The sequence below is a fragment of the Canis aureus genome, chromosome 20 (genome assembly GCF_053574225.1).
Source record: "Canis aureus isolate CA01 chromosome 20, VMU_Caureus_v.1.0, whole genome shotgun sequence".
Taxonomy (NCBI): Eukaryota; Metazoa; Chordata; class Mammalia; order Carnivora; family Canidae; genus Canis; species Canis aureus.
This window is the reverse complement of record NC_135630.1, coordinates 10,600,138-10,608,151: the sequence shown is the minus strand read 5'-3', so window position 1 is coordinate 10,608,151 and position 8,014 is coordinate 10,600,138. Positions and strand designations below refer to the sequence as shown.

The 8,014-nt window shown below is 39.0% G+C and overlaps 1 long non-coding RNA gene across 1 annotated transcript; it reads right to left on the bottom strand.

Annotated features, from left to right (window-relative positions):
- Window positions 1-6,100: 6,100 nt before the first annotated feature.
- LOC144291892 (uncharacterized) lies at window positions 6,101-7,622 on the bottom strand. The gene is made up of 2 exons (XR_013359450.1): window positions 7,318-7,622; window positions 6,101-6,327 (listed from the first exon to the last, which is right to left on the bottom strand). It is a non-coding gene; the product is annotated as an uncharacterized LOC144291892 (long non-coding RNA).
- Window positions 7,623-8,014: the final 392 nt, after the last annotated feature.

Sequence of the window (8,014 nt, the reverse complement as noted above, 5' to 3'; positions counted from 1 at the left end):
AATTCTAATTCTCTTGCTATCCAGTAGCTGGAAACACTGCTCCCCACTATTTCCATTTAATGGAAGCAAAATAATCTAAGCAATACGGAGGGCAGTAGCAGGACAATCCCGAGTTCACAAGCGAAGAAAAGTCACTTCATCTCAATTATTTAAAAACACGTATCTAGTCACTTCAGGCCTTGCAGGAGCTGTATGATGTGCACACAGGATCCCACAAGAAAGAGAATGTATTATTGCATTTACAAGCTTGTTCAAACTATTGAAAGTAATCAATTCCCTTAAAGAATAATTAAGGATGATTTTTCTTTAAGCACTTAACAGGCTTCAGATGTATCCCTGCAGATATGTGTACAGATCATAAGCGCTGCACCTTTCCCTGGCAGTGATTAGAAGTTAGGATGTTTCCACTTCAGTACCTAAACTGCATTATTTTTATAACTAACGAGAAAATGCTCATAAAGGGAGCACTGGAGTGGCTCAGTTGGTTAAGCATCTGCCTTCAGTTCAAGTTATGACCTCAGGGTCCTGGGATCGAGTCCTGCGTTGGGCTCCCTGGTCCATGGGGAGTCGCCTTCTCACTCTGCCCCACTCCTGTGCTTCTTCGCTCCCTCTCTCCCTCTCAAATAAATAAATAAAATATTAAAAAAAAAGAAAATGTTCATAAGGAAATAGGTTGGTATAGGAACTAGGAAAATGCTCTCTTTTTAGGAGCCTGGAAATTGTAATACCTAGATATCCTTGATTACAGGGTAGATGCATTTTAACAGTAGGTAATTCAGTGTAAACTACAAATGAAAATGTACGTAAGAACTTCTCAAAGGGACTTGGGTCAGGGTTGACAGATTGGCCAAATAAAAATATATAACATTAAGTTAACTTTAAATGTCAGGTAAATTACAAATACTGTTTTTGAGTATAAGTAAGGCCTATAAAATCCTTGGAACACATTTGTACTAAAAAGTGATGCGTTGTCTGAAATTGAAATTCAAGTAGATGTCCTATATTTTGTCTGGCAGCCCTATTTGGAATAAAAATGGTGCGAAAGCAAACCAATGAGAGAACTCTGCAAGTACTAGGGTGACTTTAAAATTAATGTTAAACAAAGTTATCTTGAAGTTTGTTGTTAGTCCTTAGCATAGTATTTGGAGCCAGACGATGAAGCTTTCATGTGTCAATAAAATTCTGTCAATGAAAAAAAAAATTAAAATGAACATTATTTTTCATTGACTAACAAGAAAAATGATTATAATGGATCAAATTTGTAACAAAGGCAAATAGGATAATCAAATTAATAACCTTTAGGAAAGATGATATGCTTTTAAAAATGCAGTTTTTAAAAAATATGCTTATTTGGAGGCACCTGAATGGCTCAGTGGGTTAAGGGTCTGCCTTCACCTCAGGTCATGACCTCAGGGTCCCTGCTCAGTAGGGAGTCGGCTTTTCCTTTTCCCTCTGTCCCTCTCCCATGCTCATGCTCACTCTCTTTCTCTCTCTCTCAATTTAAGTAAATAAAATCTTTAAAAAAATGAAGTATGCTTATTGGATGAAATAAAAAGAGGATATCATATTTCTGGTACTTTTTATGGTTGGTAAAATCTGAAAATTTTGGTACTACTGGATTTTACTGTTCTTTTTACATTGGAAGTCCTATTATTTTTGTCTGGTTTGTATTAAAGGGAGGAAGTTCTTGTTACTCTTTTACAACTCTTTTTCCTTCTTTTAATTCATGTTCACATGATCATAGCTTTTTTCTCTTTTGGTCCAATCACCACCTCACTGAATCTAGGAGAACTACTCTCCTATGTGTAATAAAAGCTGCCTAATTTTTTTTAAAGCCTCCAATCTCAATTTATGACTGATTATATTGCACAGCTTGACTTGGGCCACTTATGCCCTTTGCAGCCACCATCTTAGTCCATTTTACTCTCTCCCATATCTCTCTTAGCAGTTTCTGGACTGATTCCTCTCTTTTCACTCCTATTTTGATTCAATTGATTCCATTTACTTTATACAAAGGAGCTGTTTCTGATATTTTTAAAACACAATCAGATAGAATCACTTTTTTTATGTAAAACCCTCTACTGGTTTCCCATCACCCTTAGAATAAAATCCCAATTAAAGACCAAGCTGTAAAGATTTGGTGACTTTAGTACTGCTCCAGCAATTTTTCCCTCACTCCCTCTCTACCCTATCTCTTGTTTCTCAAGCATGCTCCCTGGTTACCCTTGAGGCAGGACATCACTCTTGTATTCCTTTTCTGTGGGACTTCTTTCCTTCAGATCTTATCATTGCTCATTTTCTCTCTTTTTTTTTTTTATAATGACTTTTTTTGATATTTTATTTATTTATTCATGAGAGACAAAGAGAGAGGCAGAGACACAGACAGAGGGAGAAGCAGGCTCCATGCAGGGAGCAGGACATGGGACTCGATCCCGGATCCCAGGATCACACCCTGAGCCAAAGGCAGAAGCTCAACTGCTGAGCCCCCCAGGGATCCTTCATTGTTCATTTTCTTACTTCATTCAAGTCTAGGCTTGAATATCACTGTTTGGCTATATATATAATAAGCCATCACCTAGCCTCATCTCACAAAATACACTCTGTGGTTATTTCTCCTTATCTTTATTTTTCTTCACAGTACTTTGGAACACCCCAAACTATTTACTTATTCTTTCTATATAACTCTCCTTTTTAGAAAATAAGAGCCTCTAAAAAATAACTTTGACTCTTGTTTCTTGCTTTGGCTCCATTGCCTAGTTATACTTAAATTATTATTTTGCTGTGATCTCAAACTATACCTCCTCTTACTCTATAAGAGAATTTCACTGTCTCTTGAGAACACTGACCTAAAGGCTAAGATGCATCCATTGCATAGAAGTATTTGCTCCATGGATTAAAGGCATATTCTTGCTACTTGTCCTACTAGCCTGTCATACTTGACCAAACAAACAAAGAAATTACAGGAGACTTACAGCAAAGGCCTTTAATCTGAAATTCTTTCCATAAATGTACAAATAGAAATAAGAACCTTTGTACAAGCCACAATTATTGTTCTTCCTGTCAATTAACAGAAAGATCATAATGATCATTATTTTTTTTTCCAACTGGAGCCAAAATACAGTCCCAGAGATGGAAATCTCCAAAGAGCACTCTGTCTGAGTGTTTCCGGCACTGCATGATCTGAGATCTCGGCATTATGGAGGGCACTGTCTCCACTTGCTAGTCTTTATACTAAATGCTGAAAAAAGTCAAGGATGAAAGGCTCTTCCAAAGGATTAGTCATTAAGTAACATGAAAAACATCAACAAAATATGCATAGTGCATAGTAGCTGCTCAATAAATATTTGTTGAATAAATAAATGAATAATTAAACTAATTTTTCCCCTTTGAAATAACTGAGAGTGTATTTTATGAAAATAGTGTCTGGAAGCTCACAAAGATTTTTCTCACAAAATCCGAAGGTCCAGTTTAATTCTTCATTTTTTTTCTACTTAATAGATGTCTTCCTCCGTGAAATTGTCTCTTCATCTGTTATTCTGACATTGCACAAAACTGAGTTTACTTTTTAAAAATAATTTTGTCCTACCCTATCTTTTGATTTCTTCTTTCTGTCCTATCAGCCTATAGGTCTATTTCTCCATGACTCTGTATTTAGTGATGACTCTTTAAGTTCACTCCCTCAGAGAGTATATTAAATTTATGTACTCAATGACTCAATTACCATTTCCAGTCCTTACTATTGAATGATGCTTCAATCTCAAGATTTAGAAAGCCTGCTGCTGAATTCCTGATTCCAAAGAATTGTTTTTCACCAATTCACAATAACTCCACTTTGCTTATGAAGTCGTGTTTAGGAAATGACACATAGAATCTAAACCTGCTGGGTCTTAGGGTAGCTCTATTTTTAACATCTTAGGAACCTCCATACTGTTTTCCAGAGTGGCTGCCCCAGCTTGCATCCCCACCAACAGTGCAAGAGGGTTCCCCTCTCTCTGCATCCTCTCCAGCATTTGTTGTTTCCTGACTTGTTCATTGTACCCATTCTGACTGGTGTAAGGTGGTATCTCATTGAGGTTTTGACTGCTAGGTATTTGCCCCAAAGATACAAATATAGTGATCTGAAGGGGCACCTGCACGCCAAGGTTCACAGCAGCAATGTCCACAATAGCCAAACTGTGGAAAGAGCAGAGGTGTCCATCGAGATAAAGAAGATGTAATATATAAATATAATGGAATATTACTCAGCCATCAGAAAGAATGAATACTTACCATTTGCATCAACATGGATGGAACTGGAGGGTGTTATGCTGAGTGAAATAAGTCAATCAGAGAAAGAAAATGATCGTATGGTTTCACTCATATGTGGAGTATAGGAAATAGTGCAGACTATTTAGGGGAAGGGAGGGAAAACTGAACAGGAAGTCATCAGAGAGGGAGAAAAACCATGAGAGACTCTTAACTACAGGAAACAAACTGAGGGTTGCTGGAGGGGAGGTAGGTGAGAGCATGGGGTAATTAGGTGATAGGCAGTAAGGAGGGCACATGATGTGATGTGCATTGGGTGTTAAACACAACTGATAAATTGTTGAACACTACATCTGAGACTAAGGAAGTACTATATGTTGGCTCATTGAATTAAAAAAAAATCTAAACCCGCTTCTCTAGTTTATCCCAGGATGCCCCTAGTATGAAGCCTCTTCTACTGAAGTCACTGAGTTGTAATTACTTCCAGTTTCTCCTTATCTATGTCTATAGCACTATGCTGCTATATTTTCATCTCAGAATGTCTCCCACTTTTCATGAAATATCCCAAATCAGTTACATGCAGTCCAAGGAATGATTTGGTGGTTAGTCAGGAGGAAAAAAAGAGAAAATCAGAACACTGGACCTAGAAGGAGGAGAATTTGATTTGTGTACAACTGGGTGACTCTAGGAAAATAGCTTATCCCTAGGCCTTGGGTTCAACAATATAGGATGTTTCGGAAGCGGAGCTCTAGGTTAACTCTGTGGAACTGTTCAGCTTTATTAGATCTTTTTCATCTGAAAATAAATATTTGTTAAAAATAATTTGCCTTTTTCTTTTCCCTCCCAAACTCCATGTATCATCACACTATTCTCCAAGACTAGCAAGTGCACTGTTCTGCATAGTTTCGCCTGTGGAAATGAAAATACTTATATTATAAAAGTCTATATTATTAGGACTTGATACTAACAAAAATTTTTTTTCAACAAACCAAATTAAGAGAAAAAATGAACATTTACATGTTATCAAAAAGATAAACATCTTGGCATTAGTGACATTAGATAGTTCGTATGCATGACGTAGAAAAATGAAGCTGTATATTTTAGATAATATGGGAACGGTAAAAAAAAAAGCATAGTGGAAGTGAAATATTACTTTCTCTTAGGAAAAATATTAAAATAATCAGTGCTATTTTACCATTTTTATCTTCAAATCAAATAAAAAATTTGAGTCAAATCTTTGTTAGCATAACTATGTCTCTAGTCACTGCTGTTTGATGATCTCCAGAGGACTCCTGGAGACATTGGCTCCTCAGTCTGTGATCATTTCTTCTGCAACCCCAGGCTCTGTCCCCAGATTTGACTGGTAGATATACACTCCTCCATGCTTTGTGTTTAAAAAGTGATCCTAAGGGCAGCAAAAATACATAATTTTGTAGAATGATGCCCAGATAAAGACCTCTTCTCTGGGAGGAAGTAATAACTGCCAGGCCTCTTGTGGTTGGTTTTTTTCCTGATAGCAAAAGGACACCTGAAGCCAGGCCAAGCCCTGTTTCCTGTGGTCAGGTGACATGATGCCATATATGCTTCTACCGCCCATTTCACTCTAAGGATCATGTCACTCTGACATAGAGTTGGAATTAGAACTATGCATTTGTGAGATAAAAGAGAAAAAGAGACCGTATGTGTACATATGTGTGCTTCTGTGTGTGTGCATACACAAAGACACTAGGCAATGAGTGTTAAAATAGAAATACATTTGTGGGTGGCACTGTCAGTGGAGTGTAAGGTCATAAGCGTCAACAAGCCCAGAGGTTTGGGGAGTTTTGAAAGTGTTAACAGAAGGAAAGGCAACAAGTTTATTTTTCAAAGATAGTATCTATATTTTTTCCCAAAAGATTCAGGAAATATACACACATAGAAATACAGTACCAAGGGCGCCTGGTGGCTCAGTCGGTTAAGCATCTGCCTTCAGCTCAGGTCATGATCCTGGGGCCCTGGCATCAAGGCTAGCGTCGCACTCCTTGCTCAGCTAGGAGCCTGCTTCTCCTCCCTCTGCCTGTGGTGTATCCTCTCTCTCTCTCTCTCTGTTAAGTAAATAAAAAAATAAAATAAAATCTTTAAAAAGAATGAAATATAGTACCTACCTGTGAATAAAGGGCTCATTATTTTCAATATCGATAAATGGGAAACACAAAAATAAGATTCCATAATAATTTAAGAGTCTAATGCATTCATTCCACATCTGAGCTGTCATATGTAATGAGTTTATTGAGCAACCTCAATAACCAAGTTGTAATAAAAACATGAAATGGTTTTATTTTTTTTTTCTGAAACCGCCCGCATCTCTGCAGTGTTGAACCTCGTAACCTTGCTAGCGACAAGCCACATTTGCCAATAATTTCTTGTCCTGATCTCATTATTTTTCATCCATTTTTGGTTATTCAGTCTCCTCTTGATCTAGACGAAACATCCTTCTTTGTTTGAAAACTATCTCATATTCAAAAAACAATCCCTTCCCATCTCCCCCAGTCAAGGATGCACCAAGTTCTAATGGCCAGCTTCTCAGGTACTGATGGATGGCAGAGGGGAGGGGGCCTGACAGCTGCAACCCCCCCATCCCCCTCCCTCCCTCTCCAGTCACTACCCACAGCCCACAGTCCCAGCACTTTGAGGCTCATTGCAGACAGGAGAGATGGAGCCACGGTAACTGGGTTCTGGAACCCACCTTCAGGCCCGGGCAGCTCCTGGAGAGATTATCTGGGCTCTTCCCTCAGAGCCCAGGGGGGCGGCATCTCAGCTCTTAAGCAGCTGGCCTCCCTCTCTGCAGCAGTCGCAGCCCACACAGAGCCACTTGCACAGATTCGAGGGTTAATCCTAGGGCCTGTGAGATCCTGAAGGATCCATGTCCCACACTGCTTGGGAACAAGAGCTGCTGGGACAGGACTGTGGTGGTCCTTAACCCCTGCCTCCCTGCGAGGCCGTTCTCAGCATGCTCTCCCACAGTGCTCCACTGTTGCATTAGCACAAAGCGTGACAGCCGGCAGGTTTCCAAGAATGCAATGCCAGTTTTACCTTCCTGCAACTTCTTCCAACTGCTTAACTTGGGGAAAAGGAAACAGCCCCCTCGTTGCCAGAAGAACGGGGTGACATCTTTGGAAGAGGCAGCGTTGCAGGAATCAGGGAATTTTTCGCCTTCACTCGTGCACACAGACTTCCTGAGACTGACAAAAGTTGTCTTCTCTTTTTCCTCTTCTTTATCAAGTTTCCATGACTTTATATAAGACAATTTGTAGCCCTTGGCATCTGAGCATTTTTACAGCCAAGAAAGGCAGAGCTATGCACTTTTGGCAAGACAATAGGATTGGAAGCGCAGCAGGCATGTGATTATAATAATGTCAAAGGACCAAACAGCTATAACTTTTAACCCTTAGTGTTTGGAGTGATGATTCCAAGCATTTGTATTACATGATTTTTTTTTTTTTAATTCTCTCTTTTAAAAGTTCACTGTTGAAGTTTGATTCCTGGAGGAGAAAAAAAAGGATTTTGTGCATCTTGAAGCAGGATGGCATTGAATTTCTTACTTCCTGCTCATTGTTTGGTTTAGCTGGTTGACACTCAGAGCTCACTGTGAGCTGCTTGGGGAATTTTAGGGAGGTTAACTATTGGGTTTCATCTCTAGCTTCATGCGAAGCATCTGCAAATAATCAAGATACAGAAAGAAGCTCAGAGTGGGAGCAGGCTTTGGGGGTTTGATTTAACTAAACCTTCC